The following is a 22,542-nucleotide window of genomic DNA, read 5'->3' on the forward strand; positions in this document are numbered from 1 at the left end:
TGCTTTTGGTGAAATGAATTGTATTATATGATTTAAATGATGATATGTGTATTGCGTGGTTAAATGAGTCATGTTGGTTAAAAACATTAGGCACAAAAGGATATGATTACAAGATATAAATAATAATCATATTGATATGAAATAAGGTTAATGATAGAAATGATGAATGATATGTATATGTGTACATTTGATTATATGTAATGTTATATTGTTTTGTGTGATAGCATTATATGATATGTTCATGCATGGTTAAGTTGTTAGAGTTACCTTTATACATTAATGCCTCACTAAGTCATCGACTTAGCGTGTGAATGTTTCACACGTAGGTTTGGAAATCAAGAAGAGAAGTAAAGAGGAGCAAGACAGGTTAGCATCTTCCTTACAAATATCAGATCAGAAACATATTAAATATATGTATTTTGTTTTATAGAATTTAGTTGGAATGTAGTTATAAGATTTGAATTGAATATGCTCTGATCGGTTTGTAAAACAATTTGATTGTATTTATTAATGTAAAGTATTCATTTTCTCAAATGATGAATATAAGTTTTTGGTGTATTTGTAAAGAATAGTATTTTGAAAAGTCAATGTGACACCTCAGACTCGGATCCAGGTCAGATACGGGTTGGGAGTGTTACAATTATAATCTAGATTATCTTTTGGTTACATTCTAAGGCATTAGCACATAAGCCAACTAGAATACCTTTGAATATTTGCTTTCGGTTTTTAGTTTTGGATTGCTGAGAAAAATGTTTTTTTCTCTGTATTTTTATTGCTCCGTAAAGTTCATTCTTTCTACATTGTTTTTATCTCTCAGATTATATACCTGTTACAGGAAATGAAATTAAAAAAAATCTTCTATTGATTTCTTTGTTTAGTGGTGCCATACCTTAGAGGAGAGGGTCACCATGCTTTCTGTCAGGGAGGTGTGGCACGGGTGTCTGGAAGCAGAGCATAGTGGGCATTGTTGGTGGCAGAGAGCAGGGTATGGTGTTGGTAGGAACCGGGTCTGGACCAGGTCAGGTTATTTACTGGGCCCGAATCGGGTTGTAATTTGGGTTATAGGTTTTGTTGGGTATGTTGGGCTTGACCGGGTTTGGTTTGGGTCTAAAGGCGTTTGTTAGTTTTTGGGTTATGAGAAAAATAGTGATTACAGTTGCCCCTCTTTGCTCATTTCTGTGAAACGAGAATGAAGAAAAGATAAAAAAACACCATTTTTCATCTTGGTCTCTTCTTGTCACGTTGTGAACTCTTCACTGATAATCTCAGTTCCTCTCATTTTTGTGAAATTCGTCGAGTCCTTATTGTAAAAGATGTTATCTTTGCTTCGTTCTCTGGGTTGAGTCTTCATCTTCAATTCTTCTGGTTATGGGTTCTTCTCATCATGATGTTTCCATTGGAAATGATGATCCCTCGAGTGATTCATTGCTGATTCAAAATATTGTGAATTGAGTGAAGGAAATGTGAACCCCTCTGTTGGGGCGTTGTTGATTTGAATTGTTGTGAATCGAACGTCGGAAATGTTGAAAACACCCTGCCCGAAAGTCTTATGGATAGCCCGAAGGACTTATCATCATGGTCGAAAGACTTATAAATGGCCCGAATAACTTACACATCATGCTCGAATGACTTACTGATGGCTTGAATGACTTAAGCTGATTCGAAGTGTTGTGAATCGAGCAATAGGAAATGTTAACCCCTCTGGTGGGGCGTTGCTGATTCGAAGTGTCGTGAATCGAGCAAATAAAATGTTAAAAACATCCTGCCCGAAGGTCTTATGGATGTCTCGAAGGACTTAAGCTGATTCGAAGTGTTGTGAATCGAGAAATAGGAAATAATAAACCCTCTGGTGGGGCATTGCTGATTCGAAGTGTTGTGAATCGAGCAAAGGAAATGTTGAAAACATTCTGCCTGAAGGTCTTATGAATGGCCCAAAGGAGTTAAGCTGATTTGAAGTGTTGTGAATCGAGCAAAGGAAATATTGAAAGCATCCTGCCCGAAAGTCTTATGGATAGCCCGAAGGACTTATCATCTTGCTCGAAAGACTTATAGATTACCCGAAGGATTTAAGTATCACGCTCGAAAGGCTTACTGATGGCCCGAAGGACTTACTCATCACCCTTTGAAAATCAAGCTTAGTTTCTTTATATCTTTTGTTTCGAGCGAAACTATCTCAAGCGAGAAAAAATATTCTGTTTCTAGTGAAACAATCTCAGGCGAGGTAAAATCTTATGTTTCAAGGGAAACTGTCTCAAGGGAGACAAAATTTGTTTTAAGGGAAACTCTCAAAGAGACAAAATTAGTTTAAAGGGAAACGTTCTCAAAGTTTATATTTCAATAGAAACTATCTCAAGGGAGACAAAATTTGTTTCAAGGGAAATTGTTTCAAGAGAGACAAAATTTGTTTAAAGGGAAACTATCTGAAGAGAGACAAAACTTTGTTTCAAGGGAAACTGTCTCAAGGGAGACAAAACTTTGTTTCAAGAGAAACTGTCTCAAGAAAGACAAAATTTGTTTCAAGAGAAACTGTCTCAAGGGAAACGAAACTTGTTTCAAGGGAAACTGTCTCAAAAGAGACAAAATTTGTTTCAAGGGAAATTATCTCAAGAGAAACAAAATTTGTTTCAAGGGAAACATTTTCAAAGTTTATGTTTCAAGTGAAACAGTCTCAAGGGAGACAAAACTTTGTTTCAAAAGAAACTTTCTTAAGGAAGACAAAATTTTGTTTCATGGGAAACTGTCTCAAGAGAGACAAAATTTGTTTAAAGAGAAATTGTCCCAAGGGAGACAAAACTTGTTTTGAGTAAAAATTGTCTCAAGTGTGACAAAATTCGTTTTTTTAGAGAAAAACAATCTCAAGAGAGATTAATTTTGTTTTAAGGAAAATTGTCTTCAACGAGACAAAATTTGTTCTTAGGAAAACTATCTCATGTAAGATCAATTTTGTTTTAAATATTTCAAAATTTTGGGAAAATGTCTCAAGCGAGACGGAGTTTGTTTTGAGAGAGGCAGTCTCAAAGGATTATAGACTATCCACTCCTACATTTTGAGGAAATTCTTCAGAAGATCTGATTGTTAACTTCAGGAAGTCAAATATGTGGATGATATTGTTCTTTTAGGTTGAAGACATCTGGTCATTTCCGATATTTTATTTCCTGAAAGATCGAAATGATGTATTTATGACTGCCTATATTGTATGTTTATGGGTGTCATGAAGAAGTTTGTATTTTATTTGATGAATTATTGAATTTGTCCTCAACAGAGGGGAAAATGTCTTTAATGCACATGATGATGAATGTAAAGATGAAAATTTCATGTGTCATGTATGTATGTGTTAATGTATGTTTTCTCGGTGAGAAGGAGAATGGTTATGAGAGCAGTATTCATATTATCCTTGATTCAATTTGTGTTCATTTCCACCAGGGTGTACTCTTGCAAACTTCGACTCGAGACAATTTATTTTCCCTGCCCCATCAATTTTTGCCTTAAAAATTTGGCTTCCCTTGCCCCTAGCTTCGATCATGAGCTTCGGAGGGATATTCGTTGAATTCCAATATATTTTCAGAGAACTTATCTTGTTTGAAAATGTTGTTCTTCTTTTTAATTTCAAAATTTTAAAAAATATCAAAAAGAATTTTTGTAAAATATTGTCTCCTTCTAAGATTCGCAATTGAAGGAAATCATAAAGAATGAGTTCATTGAATATCAAAAGAATCAACTGCTCTTTTAATCTTTGATGGTTACAAATCTTTGACAAATGTCAAGATTGAAAGGTTGGCTACCTAAATTTAAATTTTGTTTACTCGATTCATCCGTTTTCCTTTTCTCGGTCCTCGTAAAAATTAGGACACTCCCCTCTTTCTTGGTTTGGCATTTTGATTGGAAGCGGACAAAATGACGCAACTAGCATAGTCAATTGCTAGACTCTTTAGAACATTGTTTTTTCAATTCTCTGAAATCTTCCATTTGTTCTAGCTTTGTAGGCTCCTATAGCAAAGGTAGTGCAGAAATATCAGTCTAAAAATAAGATTTCTGAGTTCTCGTGTGAGTTCGACTATAACAGTTGTTCCTCAACTCCCTTAGCCCATATTCATCAAAACTCCTTATTTAGTAAATTAGATTTAGTTTGTCATTGTTTGGCTAGCTGAAGTTAGCTTTATTGTACATTATATATTATAATTGCCTTTGTTTGGCTAGCTGACGAATTCAAGTCATCACATAGTCTTTGACGTGACAATTACAGTGGAGCAAACACTGAATTACCAAGTACCCTATCAATGTCATGGTTTGAATGTAATCTATTCATAAAGTCAGGGCTTTCGAGTTTCCTCTATAACCAATTACTTTAGCGGAATAGTTCAGCTTTACTGTATACATATATACATATACATATATATATATATATATATATTATAGGTTGATAACTCCGTAGAAAGACTCAATTTCTAGTCTTTTCACTTAAGTTATTTCTTGTCTAAACAAAGTATGCACATCGTTTTAGTTGTATTTAGCTGTATATTGGTTATGTTAGCTTGTGGTGGATAAGTTCTGCTTAGGCAAGATTTATTTGGTCTGACTGATGCTGCTGAGGAGGAAGGGTTGTGTGGATTGTGTTTGGGCAGGAAACTTACAGAGGAATAACATTTCAATCATGACATTTCAAGGGCCAACGGAATAGATAAGAACGTGAGGAGCATATTTATCTCACCGAGGCAAGGTTTATCTGAGGAGTCTGAAACGGGTATGATGAAACTGCCTATGTCACACGCCATCTGGATGACCTACTTCATGTGCAAGCAAGCCATAAACATTCTAATAGCCGCCTTTCCTTTTTAAGTCTGGGAAATATAACAACGGTTATTTAAAGAATCTCCAAATTATGAAAAAGCCCTAGGAGATCCTTCCTTATAAATAACCAGCCGTAGCCGCCAAAAAGAGGAGGCAAGGAAGAAGAGAGAAGAGCTTTACCCAAGGCGTGAGTGAGCAACTGCAGTGTTTTCTCACCGTTTACCAACAACCTTCCTTGGTGCCCTCCATAGCTAGGTTGTAGCAGAGCGGTGATCAAGTCTCGAGAGAGGCTGATCACCAAGGCAGGTGCAGTGCTGATCAAAATTGCTGCGACAGAGCCCCGAATTTTTGGGAGTCATTCTTCCTTTGTTCTTAATCTCTTTATATGTTTGGGGTTGTATTAAATGTTGAACTTGAATGATTTTTTATAGCACCATGACTGTCTTACTTGGTTTTAAACTTTGTTTTGCCTAAACAATTACTTTATGTTTTATGAATGATGAATTATGTTTTTTCTCATGACTGTTTTGTTCATTGTTTGAATATTTTACCTTGATGTTGTAAGAGCATCGAGAGATCGACTGGGGTTTTGGTAAAACATGTCTTGGAAATGTAAGAGCATCGAGAAATCACCCTATGTCTAGATAGTGATTCTTAGATTTGAGAGAATTAAGATAGATCCAAGTGAGCAATAAAATGAATCTGGGATGGTGAAGTTCTAACTTGTTTACATTAGAGATAAGGAACAAGTTTCAATCGATTAAAAGGGATAAAGGCTAGAGTAGGATAAACAATGACTATAGTTCACGCTGAGAGGTATTGCTACGACAACAGTCTGACAAACCAAGGGTTGTAGTTAACACTGAGGAGTATAGCCATAGTAACCGTCTAAGAATACCTAGTAATCCTGTCGGCCAGCTTAAGCAAGTCATAATAATTCATTCTAGACTTAGAATAATTGATTTTAATACAGAATTTTATTATAAGTGCTCTGTGATAAGCCTAAATATGTGAGGTTATTTGCATTATATTTAAATCAACACTTGTTTTATTTTATTCCAGCATTCTGCATACTTATTTTGTCTCGACCAAACTTTTATGCAATCATTATATCACTTCTTTGTTTTATTACTAGTAGATTTTACGTTGATAACCTAGTAGGAATTAGTTTGTGACACTAGTTCTAGTTGTGGTGAGATTAAATTTCTAAACCAATCCCTGAGGAGATGATACTCACTTACCCTATATTACTTGAATCAATTGTGTACACTTGCAAAAAATTGCTTGCCTTATCATACACATTTACAAGCGATCAAGTTTTTGGCATCGTTGCCGGGGATTGGCAACTAACGAAATTTTTATTCGTCATAACAAGTTTTTCTTGTTACCTTATATCTAGTCTAACGTAGTTTATTATTTTCTTTTGTAGGGTTTTATTATTGCATGACCTTGAGATCTGTTGGTAAGCCTTTGGAACCATTCGACCCTGAATTCAGACAAAGATTGCTTGCCCAAAGAACTAGAGAACATTTAAACCAACTTCAAATGCAAGACAACATGGGAGATCTAGGACCTGATGCAGCTATTAATCTTTAAGTTGCAAGGCCAAGAGCGATACGAGATTATTTGAACCCAATTCTTGATGACCTCAATCCAAGCACAGTGGCACCTGAAATACAAGCAACTCATTTCGAACTTAAACCGTTGATGTTTAATATGCTAAACTCTATTGGTCAATTTGGTGGTTCACCTAATGAGGATGCTAGACAGCATGTCCATGCTTTCCTTGAAGTATGCGACTCATTTTGACAACAAAGAGTACATGAAGATGTGCTTAAATTAAAACTTTTCCCTTACTCCCTACGCGATAGAGCAAGAGCTTGGCTCAGCGGAGTTTTTTCTGGCTCAATGGAGTCATGGGCAGATTTATGCAAGAGTTTCCTACTCTGATATAATTTGCCCAATATGAATACACAGCTTTACAATGACATTGCAAGTTTTCACCAAGGAGATGATGAATCAATGTACGAATGTTGCGATAGGTACAAAAGCCTACTTTGCAAATGTGTTAACCATGGATTTCAAGTGGTGATGTTTTACAACGACAATGCACAAACTCGAATGATGCTAGATGCCTCAGCAAATGGAACCCTATTTGACAAATCACCAGAGGAAGCCTTTTATATCCTCGACAGGATATCAAATAATGATTATCAATTTCCAAATACAAGATTGGAACTGGCAGAAAAACATATGGAGCATATGAATTAGAGGGTAAGGATTCGGTAGCCGCTCAACTTTATACCATAACCAATATGTTGAAAAATTTACAATGTCCTAATGAGGTAAGAGAAGTCAAGGTGACCAACAACGTATACATATTTTTTCATGGTAACCATCATGAGAGTGAATGTCCGAAAAACCATGAGTCAACCAATTTCGTGGGCAACTACAATTAGAGTAATAACAACCCGTATTCAAACACGTATAATCCTGGTTGGAGACAACACCCAAATTTTTCATGGAGTAATCAAGGGAACAACAACAATCAAGCAACAAATTACAGGCCACAGCAAAATAATTCTGACCATCAACATTTTCAGAATCAACATCATCATCAGTCTTGGAAAAATAATAAAGGTATAGCTTCTTTATCTAATACTAATTCCAATACTAATTCCTTGGAGTTATCATTACAAGAATTTATGGCCTCGATAAAAGATTTCATGGCCTCCACAATGACCTTGGTGCATGAACATTTTGTAACAATTAAAAATCAAGGAAATTTGTTAAAAATCCAACCAACACTTTTACAAAGCCATAGTTAATCTCTAAGAGCATTGGAGAATCAAGTGGGACAATTTGCTACAATATTACATTCTCACCCACAAGGAAATCTCCTTAGTGATACGGAGATCACTAAACATCATGGGAAGGAGCAATGCAATGTACTTACACTAAGGAGTGAAAAACAGGTCAACTAAGATGACAAGTTTAGGGGATAACACCTGAACAGTCCTCGCCATGGCATAACACAACCAGAGGATCGAGCTGAAAATGTTGAACAAGAGGAAGCACCTGAATAGAAGGAAATGAATGAAGGCTCAGAAAAACATCGATCAAACAATGAGAAATTCATGGCCAAGGCCAGAGATTCTTAAGCAATAATAGCAGACAATATGAGACCTCCACCACCATTCCCTCAACAGTTGAAGAAGCATGATGATGACATCCAGTTCACGAAATTCGTTGATGTTCTAGATCAGTTGTGTATCAATGTGCCTTTACTTGAAACCATCGAGCAAATGCCTTCCTATGCCAAGTTTCTTAAGGATATTGTTACAAATTAACGGAAGGTATAACGTGTTGCCATGGCAACAGAAATCTGTTCAGCAGTAAGCAAACTACTACCAAAACCAAAAGACCCTGGTAGCTTTATAATACCATGCTCAATTGGTAATGACTTCATAAGACGAGCTCTTGTTGATTTGGGATCAAGTGTAAACTTGATACCAAAGTCCATATTTATGAAACTAGAAGGGTATCACGGCTGTCCCTCCTCAGTCATCCTACAACTGGCCAATCAGTCATATGTGCGGCCCGAAGGTATAATAGAATACGTCATAGTAAAGGTGGACAAATTCGTATTTCTAGTTGATTTTCTCATCTTAGATTGTGAAGCTGGTGAAAATGCCCCGATCATTCAGGGACGACCTTTCTTAGCCACTGGGAGAATCCTAATAGATTATGAAAATGGAGAGATCACAATGCGAGTAGGAGAGAAAAGCATCACTATCAATGTATTCAACTCCATGAAATAAGTGGACGATTAAGAGGAGTGACAATGCACTAGAGAAATAGAGGAAAAAAAAATCCTTGAATGAGGTGAATCTCTAAGGCTTGACGAATACAACGCTTTGTATCATGACCCTACAACTGAGATGCACGAACAAGATATGTTTGGCCCAGGCAAATTATGCTCAGAAGACGATTCTGAAAATTATGGCCCTGACAACAGAAATCTGAACAATGAGTGCCCTGAAAATGACACCAATGTAGGATACGGAGGCAATACAAAGGATCAACCGAGGCTTCTTCATAATAAATCAGGTATGAAATTCGAACCCTTAGATTATGATGAAGTTAAGTCTCAAGAGTCATCCTTACAACATGCACTGAAACTGGAACTTAAAACTTTGCCATCATATTTGAAGTATGCATATCTAGAAGATGATGAAACTTTACCAGTAATAATTTCTGCCAACCTAACCTCCGAACAGGAGAATAGCTTGTTGAATGTTTTGTCACAACACAGAAAGGCTCTCAGATGGACAATGGCAGACTTGAAGGGAATCAGTCTGACTATATGCATGCACAAAATCAATCTAGAAGATAGCCATAGCACTTCGATAGAACCCTAAAGAAGGCTGAACCCAATCATGAAGAAGGTAATCATGAAGAAAATTATAAAATGGTTGGATGTGGGAGTAATTTATCATATATCTGATAGTTCATGGGTCAGCCCGGTGCATTGTGTACCAAAGAAGGGTGGTGTGACCCTGATTAAAAGTGAACATGACGAACTCCTCACCACGAGAACAGCCACGGGCTGGCGCATATGCATGGATTATAGGAAGCTCAACAAAACCACAAAGAAAGACCATTTTCCCCTCCCTTTTATCGACCAAATGCTTGATAGGTTAGCGGGAAAAGCATTTTATTTCTTCCTTAACGGGTACTCAGGGTATAATCAAATAGCCATAGCACCGAAGGTTCAAGAGAAAACCACGTTCACATGCCCATATGGTACATATACATTTAGACGAATGCCATTTGGGTTGTGTAATGCTCCAACTACCTTTCAAATATACATGATGGCAATCTTTTCAGATATGGTGGAAGAATGTATGGAAATATTTATGGATGACTTCTCCGTCTAGGGTGATGATTTTGATCGATGTCTCGGAAATCTATCCAAGGTACTGAAACGATGTGAAGAAGTCAACCTAGTACTGAATTGGGAGAAATGCAATTTTATGGTGACCGAAGGAATAGTGTTGGGTCACAAAATTTTATGCCGAGGCATTGAAGTCGATAAAGCCAAGGTAGAACGAAAAAGTAAAATTTTATGGTGACCTAGTACTGGACTAGAACGAACCTTTTGAGCTCATGTGCGACGCTAGTGACTATGCAGTCAGAGCAGTGCTAGGGCAACGAAATAGTAAAATATTTCATGTTATATACTATACGAGTCATACTCTTAATGATGCACAAGTAAACTATACTACCACTGAAAAAGAACTCTTAGCAGCAATATTTGCATTCGATAAGTTTAGGTCATATCTAATAGGCACTAAGGTAATTGTGCATACAGATCACTCTGCCATTAAATAGATGATCAATAAAAAAGATGCAAAGCCTAGACTAATTCGGTGGATATTATTACTACAAGAGTTCGATTTAGAGATCAATGATAGAAAAGGTATAGAAAATCAAGTGGCATGCCATTTATCTAGGCTATATAACAAATATGATTGTCCTGACATAACAAAACTTAAATAGGATTTCCCTGATGAGAAAATATTAATTGTCACAGTTGCGCCGTGGTATGCTGACATAGTTAACTTTCTTGTTAGTGGAATTGTTTCTCCTGATTTATCTAGCCAGGGCCGAAAGAAGTTTCGACATGATATGCGACATTGCTACTGGGATGAACCATTTTTATTCAAGAAATGTGGAGACCAAATAATCCGAAGATGTAGTCCAAAAGAAGAGCATAAATATATTCTACACCAATGCCACTCGTCAACCATATGGAGGGCATTTTGGTGGAATGAGAACACCAGCAAAAGTGCTTCAGCCTGGATTTTATTGGCCAACCTTGTTCAAAGATACGCATGAATTCTATAATTCATGTGATAGATGCCAACGAACAGGAAACATATCAAAACGACATGAGATGCCATGGAAAAATATTCTGGAAATTGAACTCTTCGACATATGTGGAATAGACTTCGTGGGACCCTTTCCCACATCATTTGTAGATTTGTACATTCTCTTGGCAGTGGATTATGTATCCAAATGGGTTGAAGCCATCGCAACACCTAAAAATGATTCCAAGATGGTGTTAAAATTTTTGCACAAAAATATATTCACCCGATTTGGAACATCACAAGCTATCATTAGCAATGAAGGCATACATTTTGACAACAAACTGATTGTCAAGGCACTGAAATGATGTGGAGTATGAAATAGGATCGCTATCAGACGAATGGACAAGCCAAAGTGTCTAACCAGGAAATTAAATAAATCCTTGAGAAAGTGGTCAACCCAAGTCGAAAAGACTGGTCGCCGAAGCTAGATGAAGCACTATGGGCTTATCTTACAACATTCAAGACACCGCTAGGAATGTCCCCTTTTAAATTGGTCAACGGAAAAGAATGTCATTTGCCTGTGGAACTAGAACATAAAGCCTACTGGGCCATCAAAAAGTTAAACATGGATGCTCAGCTTGCTGGAGAAAAAAGACTCTTGGAACTGAACGAGATGGATGAATTCAGAGCACACCCATACGAGAATGACTGCCTATACAAGGAGAAAACAAAACGATGGCATGACAGAAGAATATTTCCATGACAATTTTATTCTGGACAACAAGTACTGCTCTACAATTCACGTCTTAAGTTATTTCCAGGCAAGCTAAAATCACGATGGTCAGGACCGTTCATCGTACACCAAGTTCATGACAATGGAGCAATCAAAATCCAGAACCAAAACGATGGATCCATCTTCAAGGTGAATGGGCAAAGGCTAAAGGAGCCCCAGTCATGCACGACAAACCGGCATTGTTGGCACCTGATGCCCAAGAGTTTGCCTTACTTATTTGAAACAAATTCGTTGAGTAGGCAACGACAATTTGAATTCTGTACATAAATAAATTAAGTTATTTTCTGCTTTCATTATCCATTTTATTTTATTTTCTTTATTTATTGTAGGTATACAAAGCACATGTGGCAGCATAGGGAGTTAGAACATGCATGAAAAGAAAGGAAACCCTAGGTTAAAGGTTTAGACGACAGAATTAAAGAGGGAAACAATCTTTTCCCCCACTTTATGTCCAATAAATATTTCTCATTCAATGCAAAAATATTTTCCCCTCGTTCAAAGATAAAATTACCCCGAAACTACCCATTACTTTCCAGAAAAAAACTGCCCAACTCATTCTTCTTCTTCATCGTACCTCACTCTCTTTCTACCAAGCAAGAAAATTTTTCTTTCTCTACACAAAATCTTCCCCATTATCGACGCTGATTACACCACACCATCTAAGCACCATGGTAAGATCAAGGAAAACCCCAGCCTCAACATCAAGTTTTGAACATTTTTAAATGGTCGAAGCAGAAGAACGCTTCAAAATCCTACAAAAATGTCAAGTGTATTTGGAAGATGGCCAAGGCAACATAGAAGAGTTCCCCAGCTCCTTATCTTTCTCGACCTCCGAAAGTAGTCAAGATAGCCCATTCAACTTCTTCTCCGATGAAGCTTTTACACCAGCCCTGAAGCAACCCGATGATGATCCTATTCAGTCCCCAGTCCGTCAAGCAACGCAGTACCAGCAGCAGCTCAAAGTCCAGCCCCAGTTCCAGCACAACCGACTCCTACTGATGAACAACCAACTCCTACTGATGAACAACCAACTCCAGCATGAGCCTCAACCAACAAGAAGCGCTACAAGCAAACGACAGGTTGTATACTTCAACCGTCTCCCTCGACGATAGCAGCAGTAGACTCAGGATCCGAGAGTCCTTCTTCTCTCAAACGAGGGCGTCTAGTTAAGCTACCCCACCATAATAACTTTCTATTTTTTTTCTTTTCGCATCTACATACAACATAATGTAGTTTTAGTTTTCATGCATTGAGGACAGTGCATCTCTCAAGTTTGGGGGAGGTATTGTGCCATATTTTGACATACTTTGTTGAAAAGAAATTGATGATGATTGGTTGAAAATATTGGTTGTCATGACATAAGTGGGTTAAGACTATTGTTAGGAATGAATTAGGGATGCCCAATGATGAATGCATAAATTTATTTCCTATACCAAAATTATTGTAAGACTGTCTAAGGAAGAGAACCAACCCTAGGCCTGATTCTTTGAAATTTACAAACACGATTGTAGGTTGTCCTTGCTTAAGGTAATCTGTACAATTTTTAGGAAATAACTTTCTATTTACCAAGACTTCAAAAATATTTTAAGGGTAAAGTGAAGCTCCCTAGTGTTTAAAACTTGAAAAATAAAAAGGGACACTCCTCTATGCAAAGGAATAAAAAAACTCCATAAGAAATTAAGAGTTGCCAAGGCATATGAATGAATGAAAGTATTCATAGGATGACTCTACCCGACTAGCTTGGGGGTGGAATGTATGCTCCATTCCACCTAGAGTGTGGAATGGTAGGTGTGATGAGCTGACTTCCCTATAAAAAAGAGTTGATAAATAACTAGGAGTATAAACTAAGCCTGACAAATAATTTGATGCATTGACAATCCAGAAGTGCTTACTTTAAGTTTTCTAATTACCTTTATGCATAGACTGGTTACAATCACGCACACACAATAAAAAAGAATCCTGAATAGGGAAGGGACTTAACTGATATGACTGTTGAACATGTTGAGGACAGATATTTTTGCTGAGGGCTGATATCTCAAACCATATGATTTTCTTAACACTACTTTGCCATGAAAATTTTAATTTTCTTCTAGTTATTATACATTGCTTGAGTACAAGCAATAACTTAAGTTTTGGGGTGTGATAACTCCTTAAAAAGACTCAATTTCTAGTTTTTTCACTTAAGTTATTGCTCGTCTAAACAAAGTATGCACAACATTTTAGTTTCATTTAGCTGTATTTAGGTTATGTTAGCTTGTGGTGGATAAGTTCTGCTTAGGCGAGATTTATTTGGTCTGAGTGATGCTGCTGAGGAGGAAGGGTTGTGTGGATTATGTTTGTGCAAGAAATATACAGAGGAAGAACATTTCAGTCGCGACAGTGAAATTTGCAAGGGCCAACGGAACAGATAAGAATATGAGGAGCATATTTATCTCGTCGAGGCAAGGTTTATCTAAGGAGTCTGAAGCGGGTATGACGAAACTACCTATGTCACACGCCAGCTGGATGACCTACTTCACGTGTAAGTAAGCCTTAAACATTCAGCCAGCCGCCTTTCCTTTTTAAGCATGGAAAATATAAAAACGGTTATTTAAGGAATCTTCAAATTATGCAAAAGCCCTAGGAGATCATTGCTTATAAATAATCAGCCGTAGCCGCCAAAAAGAGGAGGCAAGGAAGAAGAGAGAAGAGTTTTACCCAAGGCGTGAGCGAGAAACTGCAGTGCTTTCTTACTGTTTACCAACCAACCTTCCTTGGTGTCCTCCATAGCCAGGCTGTAGAAGAGTGGTGATCAGGTCTCGAGAGAGGCTGATCACCAAGGCAGGCGCAGTGCTGATCAGAATTATCACGACAGAGCCCCCGGTTTTTTGGAGTCATTCTTCCTTTGTTCTTAACCTCTTTATATGTTTGGGTTGTATTAACGTTGAACTTGGATGATTTTTTATAGCACCATGACTGTCTTACTTGGTGTTAAACTTTGTTTTGCCTAAACAATTACTTTATGTTTTATGAATGATGAATTATGTTTTTGCTCATGATTGTTTTGTTCATTGTTTGAATATTTTACCTTGACACTGTAAGAGCATCGAGAGATCTCCTGGGGTTTTGGTAAAACATGTCTTGGCAATGTAAGAGCATCGAGAGATCGCTTTTTGTCTAGATAGTGATTCTTATATTCGAGAGAATTAAAATAGATCCACGTGAGCAATAGAATGAATCCGGGATGATGAAGTTCTAACTTGTTTACCTTAGAGATAAGGAGCGAGTTTCAATCGACTAAAAGGGATAAATGCTAGAGTAGGATAGACAACGCCTATAGTTCAGGCTGAGAGGTATTGCTACGACAATAGTTTGACAAACCAAGGGTTGTAGTTAACGTTGAGGAGTATTGTCATAGCAACCGTCTAATAATTCCTAGTAATCCTGTCAGGCAGCTTAAGCAAGTCATAATAATTCATTCTAGACTTAGAATAATTGTTGTAAATACAGAAGTTTAGCACAAGTGCTCTGTGATAAGCCTGAATATGTGAGGTTGTTTGCATTATAATTAAATCAACACTTGTTTTATTTTATTCCAGTATTCTGCATACTTATTTTGTCTCGACCAAACTTTTCTGCAATCATTATATCAATTCTTTGTTTTATTACTAGTATATTTTAAGTTGACAACCTAGTAGAAATTGTTTGTGACACTAGTTCTAGTTGTGGTAAGATTAAATTTCTAAACCAATCCCTGAGGAGACGATACTCACTTACCCTATATTACTTGAATCGATTGTGTATATTTGCACAGAAATGATTGCCTTGGCATATACATTTACAAGTGATCATGGGTATACGGATTCAATTTATTAAGCTTGTCAAGGAGAATCTGTTATAGTCCTGGTGTTTGTTGTAGGTCAGAAAATCTCATCGTTAGAGTTCAATTTCCAAGAAACTGGCCTAAACTAGATTCGCCTACTTGACCATTCCATCTATGAAGATCATGATCATCATTGAATGTCATTAACAGAAGTAGAAACCAAATAGCTTAGCAATCTCATATGCAAGTTGCCCTATTTTGTTAGCTCCTAACACATACCTGAATGCCAAACCCTTGATTGACTCTGCATGCAAGGAGAAAACTAGACCGATCCCTTGAATAGAAGGGTATGTATTGTGGTGTATTTCTGGAGTGGGATCAAGAGGTCCTTGTTTTGCTGGGTCTCAATCTTGTCATTTGTCATAGATTGACAACCTCAATTATTAAAAAAACTTTTCATTAAGATGATATTCAAGGAATTTCAAGATTGAAATTTGCTTGTTGTTTATTTCCTAAGAATGAAGCATTTTATTTAACATTAAGTGACTTGCAAACATTTAAACGCAGGAAAAAGAAAAACAAGTTCAAACAAAATAATATGCGAGTGCATCGAAAGTTCATAGTGGTTGCAATGGTTTTCCTCGGTTTGCATCAGAATTCCCCATTATTCATCGAATGACCATGCCCCCTGAATCGATTAAATTAAGAACCTTACGCTTCAGTGCCCCACCATTCTCAATGATGTGCTTTGATCTTCAGATGGTGGTAGCATCACGTCTATAGCTCTCTAACCTTTTCTAGGTACGAATGGGGTAACTTCAATTTACCTCAAAAGATTTCGTGGGTTACTCACAGGATCCGTGATTAATGCACATTGAAATGAAATATATATCATGCAATATACTATGTATAGATTCTAATGCAAAGATGCAAAGATACTCATGAAAATGCAAAGATGCCAAATTGGGAATGCAAAATGTAAATGCAACAAATGAATTGATCCCCAAAGTAATTGTCATAAAACAACTTCCAAAGAACACACAATGTCTCAATACACCAAGGCAGATAGAAACTACAAATCATGTCATACTACTCGGCTTCTTCAATTTTGAACATATAAGGAAACAATATTCTTTTATCCTTGACTTGATGGAAAATTCCAATGCTTCGACTTCTTTTCCATAAATGAATTTGTTGAACGACCATATGCAACTAACATCATCCACTATCTCGTGTTGGCTATCATTGTTGCTTGATGACTTCAAATATATTATTTCTTTTCGGCTAGTTGTATCAATATCATGGTAGCACCCTTGAAAAACTTGTTTTACTGCATCATTTGAGCTTAATGTATTCCAGCTTGATGTACCTATTCAGTTGTTTCCTAGAACACCCTTATGAACCATTGATGTGTTTTTGTATTTCTATTCTACCTCTTCGAGTGACATTGTCGTATTGAAAGCCTTCTAATGCGACTATTAACTTAGGAATCAATACCTTTTATGATATGACATGTATGAAACATGTGTTAATTCCAAGGTATTATCCTAGAACAACTTTCAAAGAACTTACAATGTCCCAACATGTCAAAGCAGATAAAATATTCACCCCTTTGTGTGACATTATTATTTTAAAAGCCTTCTAATTTTGATAAATACCTCTGGTATTAACAACATGTTTATGCACAAATAAAGCAACAGGACAAAAAAAGATGTTAGCAAAAATAATAATCAAAGAGAAGAAATGTATGTTAGTGAAATATGAAAAGATTAAATTCAACTCGTAAATTAACCATAAAATACAATGAATAAAATACATAGAGGGAATTAAAACCCTAACCGCATAATTTCTAGTTCACATGCACTTATTCAAAAATAATTTTTCGAATAAATTAAAAGACGAAAGTTAGAGTTCATTTCTCCTTTGTGTACACTTATTTGGGTACCTATGGACAGAGTTTCAGCATGGTCTCAGATCGAGTGGGTTTATACAGTTTACTATATGCAGAGTTCTGGTTATAGTAGTAAAGGTACTCGAATTGTCCTTGTCGGTGCCCCCTTGGGCGAGCCAGACCTTCAATCCTCATCCATTATAGGCTTAAGCAGATTAAGTTCAATTCGAGAGGCACATTTCCCTATACCTGACACGGAGAATAAATCCTCACAAAGACATAGGGCATATGAACCTCGGAAGCTACTTGCTAGGTCTGACACGGAGAATAAATTCTCAAGAAGATGTCGCTTTCACTCCCACTTAAAGGGGAAAGAGCTTGAGTATAGAGCTTATGTTATGCAATGCAAGTGTCGTGTGTGAGGAGAAATTTTCAAACCTTTGACAAACAATCACACAAAAATCTAGCTGAAACGAGACTAAAATTTCAATATTTGAAAATTAATCAAATACAAACATTAGTATAAAAGGATATAAAATAAAAATAATAAATGTACAAAAGAATTGAAAGAAATCAAAATAATTATGAATTAAATAAAACCAATTTCTCAATTTCCAACTATAAAGACAATATATAATCGATTTAAGGCTTGATCCACTATATTCCCAGTAGAGTCGCCAAGCTATAGACACTGTTTTTCGCCCGGGCGAGGGAAAACTTTAGTACGATTTGGGGTTTTTCTTTAAAAAGGTTTTGAAATGTTTTTGGAGTCACCATCGACCTTTTGGGTTAGGTAGGTCGAATACCTAAAAATTATCTTTTAAAAGAGTTTTTAAGAAAACGTCATTTTAAAAGATGCACCGTTCTACGTGTAACCAAAGATTTATTGTTTTGTAATAAAAAAAGGGGTTCATGGATCGATTACGTATGGAGAAGGATAAGTACCCCCCACAACGCCCAAAATTGGTACCCCATCGATTATAAAGTGTGTCTAATAGTGGAAATCTAAGAATTTCAAATACAAATTTAAGTTACGATCCCATTATTCCAAATTCAACCATGCAATTTTTATTTAACAGAAAATTCTAAGGGAAAATAGAACATTTTCCAATATTTTCAATTGAAGATAAAATAATCCCTAAAATACTTAAAGATGAATATTTATCTTTCCAACTGAAATAAAAGGAATCTAATAATTTCTCCCAGGAATTCAAGATTAAAAGAATTTAATTCGACTAAATAAAAAAGAAGACAATTAATCTAAATTACATATGATTAGAAAATACAAGGGATGTTCAATTATTTAAAAATATCGAAACATATTCCCTAATAAAATTAAGTGATTTGTCTCAATAAGTTTAAATAAGCAAATATTTCCTTTTCCCTTCAAGGTTGATTAATTTTAGCATACTTGATTTTTAGGTTCTTTAAGTAGGGTTTTTATTTATTTTAAAATATCAAAATAAGACATCTAATTACTTTAAGACGTCACTTTCTTAATATTTTAAAATAAACAAATTCTACCTTTAATCCAGTTATGAAATTCGTTGAGTTATGTTTATGAGACTTTCATATATATTCAAAATATCTAGATCTATATTCACAAACAAATTTACATGGAAAAAGCTAAAAATTAAAAATGCTAATTAGGAACAAATAAATGAAAATTAAAGCAAAGATAAAAATTAAATACTATTCAATACTGGAAATAAAACTTGAATAAATTAACAAGTGTATACTTTAACGTATAAATATTACGTTAAATAAGCAAACAAAATATAATTACTAAAATGAACATTACAAAGATTAAAGTGCTAAATAATAAAGCTTAAATAATAAATACTAAAGTGAACATTACAAATGTAAATAAAGAAAGTAAAGTACTTAAGTAAAAAAACATAAAATTATACATTCACTTAAATTATAAATATTAAAATATAAAAAATACGCATCACTTAAAATACATATTACATATTTTACAAGCAAAATATAATATATAATACATTACACCACAGTTAAGGACTAAAATAGAATATTACAAATTATATGTCAAATGTGAAATAAACCCCTAATCAACACCGACCATTCAACCCCTCCCCGACAACACTGCTACCCCGACAAAACCCTACTCTCTCCCCTATCTCTATTTATCTTCTTTAAGCATTCGTAAAATTTGTATGAAAATAAAGAAAAAAATTATAATCTAGATTATCTTTTAGTTACATTCTAAGACATTAGCACATAAACAAAGCATAAAAAAAACCAACTAGAATACCTTTGAATATTTTCTTTCGGTTTTTAGTTTTGGATTGCTAAGAAAATTGTTTTTTTTTTCTGTGTTTTTATTGCCCCGTAAAGTCCTTCTCTCTATATTGTTTTTATCTCTCGGGTTATATACCCGTTACAGGAAATGAAACTAAAAAATAAATCTTATGTTGATTTCTCTGTTTGGTGGTGTCAGACCTTAGAGGAGAGGGTCACCATGCTTTCTGTCAGGGAGGTATGGCACGGGTGTCTGGCAGCAGGGCATGGTGGGCATTGTTGGTGGCAGAGAGCAGGGCATGGCGTTGCAAGAACCGGGTCTGGACCGGGTCGGGTTACACACTAGGCCCGAACCGGATTGTAATCTAGGTTATAGGTTTTATTGGGTTTGTTGGGCTTGACCTGTTTTGGTTTGGGTCTAAAGGTGTTTGTTGGTTTTTGGGGTTATGAGAAAAATGGTGATTACACTTGGAGCACTTGGGGAAGCTGTGGGTCTCGCCGAAGAAGATTGGTTCCTATTTTGAATTGATTGATTCAGTATTGCCTTCCCCGAGATTGAGGTCTTCGGCCCTGAGTTTCATGTGGTTGATTCCCTTGCCTAGGTTCCGCGTAAATTGTGGAGTTAATCTGTGGGGATTTGACTGTTTAAATATGAACGGCATCTAAATTTTATTTACACAGGTATGGAACATCGCGAGTAGCTCCTACAATTCCTTCTGTCTGATTTTGGGAATTTTCTTGGGGAGAAGTATCAGCATTTAATGCAGCAAATCGTGATCCTGATCCCTTGGTCTGTTGCGGTTTCTTCGTCGTGCTGATGTTAGGTTTCCGGCGTATCCTTTCATCGATCATCAACGGCCCACATGGAGAAGGATCAGAGATTTCCGGATTCACACTGGTCGTTCCTTTGGACGCGGATGCCGTAACTGAGTTTTGCACTGAATTGTTTTGCTCGAGAGGGTTAGTCCCGTTGTTCTGGTTATTAGCACTACATGCTTCCTTCATATGACCGAATCTACCACAGTCGAAGCATTTGAGTGGTAAATTTTCGTATTCAACCATTTGTATCTTATTACCAATCACTACTTTGGAGATCAGCGTCCGAGTAAGATCCACGTAAACAGCCACCCTAACGAATCGCCGTCTATTACTGGTACTGTTGTGGAAATCGAGTTTGACCACCTTCTAGACGAGGCTTCCGGTTCTGGTTAAGATCTTCCTATTATACAGATATTCCGGTAGTCCAAGGAACCTTATCCAGGCAATGACCGTTGTAGGGTAAGGTTGAGAAGTCCTAAAATCCATAGACCAAGGTTGCAGAGTTAAAGATTGCCCGAAAATGATCCATGGACCTTCGGCGAGAACTTTAGTATAATCCTCGTCGTTCTGAAACCGAGCTAGGAAATAACCATTTTCAAGATCCATGAGAATGAAGGGGCTGAGATGGATTCCATAGAGCATGGGTTTTATTGTTCAGAATATTGAGAATGATGTTCCTTCCTAGCATTTTAAGTGTAGACACTAAATTTTTGTCCTTTATTATTATTATTATTATTATTATTATTTAAATAAATAAATATTTTCAATACATATTACAGACCCATTTATGATTCAAACCCGAAGGCCCATTTACAAAGCTATTTCAACTCGACCCAACAGAACCAGATACAGAGGAAGCCCTAGGGCTTCATAACCCTAGGTTATCATCTCGCCGTTGTTGTCTCCTCCAGATGATCCATGCCAACCACTGCCACGACACCACCCTCGCTGAAGCCTCCAAAAGGCCAGATGGTCTCCCACGTCGCTGCCCTATGGTGAGTCACCGCCATAATTCGATGACTCACCTAGGCTTCTCTTCTTTACCCGGTCCAAGGCGAGCATTGTGGTGGCTATAAAAGCCACTAAACCTGTGAGGAAGAAAATACCAACAACAACGACGAACGACAACAACATCGAACAAAAAAATAGCAAACAACAACAACCATTTTCGAACCAAAAAGAAACCAAAATAACAACCAAGCAAACAAAAGCAGCGGAAAACAACCAAAAGAAAATAAAGGGAGACTTACCATCATCAGAAGCCTTCGAAACGTCATCGGAGCGTTAAATATTTCGGAGGTAAAACTTTATATCTAGTTCGATTGGCTAGATTTTAGGAAAAGGGAAGTTTGAATTTGGGTTTAGAAAAATCATATCTATATTTTGGTGTATTTTTCTAAAATTCGACCACCGTGGCGCTATCGGTGTCGGAATACGACGGCCGACAGTGGCTAGTCTTTCCTCCGGCGAGGGAATTGTAGAGAGTAGACAAAGCTTCTCTCTCTTAGAGAAAGAAGCAAATTAGGAAAAATGAGGGAAAATGACCCTTTTAGGCCGATTAAAGGGTATTTATACCCTCACTAAAACTATGTCATTTTGGTAAGGGGTGTCTGTGTAATTTCCCTCATGGTAAAATCACGTGCACAGTCCTCATGACTTTGTAAACTTTTCATTTTAGTCACTAAATTAAGTTTTTGAGCATTTTTAATGTTATTCTCGAATTTTATTTAATTTATATTTTAGTTTTTTCCAATAATTATATATTTTAGGGTAAATATCTTATTTAGTCCCTTAGGATTTAATAATTATTATTTTAATCCCGAATAATTTATTATGGTTAAATTACATTCTTAATGTCTATATTACATGATATTTTGAATTAGTATATTCAATTTTGATATTTTACATTTTAATACTATAATTTAAATTTTCTTTATTTTAGTCACTATTAATTGCAATTTTATTATTACCCTTATGTTTTAATATTTTAAATTTAGTATTTTAATTATTACTTTTTATTTTATTTTTCATACATTTATATGAAAAATTCATAATATAACTTGATTGATTTCATAACTTGACTAAAGGATAATATTTATTTTTTAATATTAAGAAAGGACTGTCTTAAAGTAACTAGATATCCTATTATGATATTTTAAAATAAATAAATACCCTGAAAAATCAAATATGTTTATTTAATCGAATCAAGTTATTTTAATTTAAAATTCTTTGGAAAAAATTATCATATTCTTATTAATATTTATTTATTTTTTAATATTAAGAAGGAGCTGTGTTAAAGAAACTAGATGTCCTT

Source organism: Hibiscus syriacus, unplaced genomic scaffold (genome assembly GCF_006381635.1).
Source record: "Hibiscus syriacus cultivar Baekdansim isolate YM2019G1 unplaced genomic scaffold, ASM638163v2 tig00112738_pilon, whole genome shotgun sequence".
Taxonomy (NCBI): Eukaryota; Viridiplantae; Streptophyta; class Magnoliopsida; order Malvales; family Malvaceae; genus Hibiscus; species Hibiscus syriacus.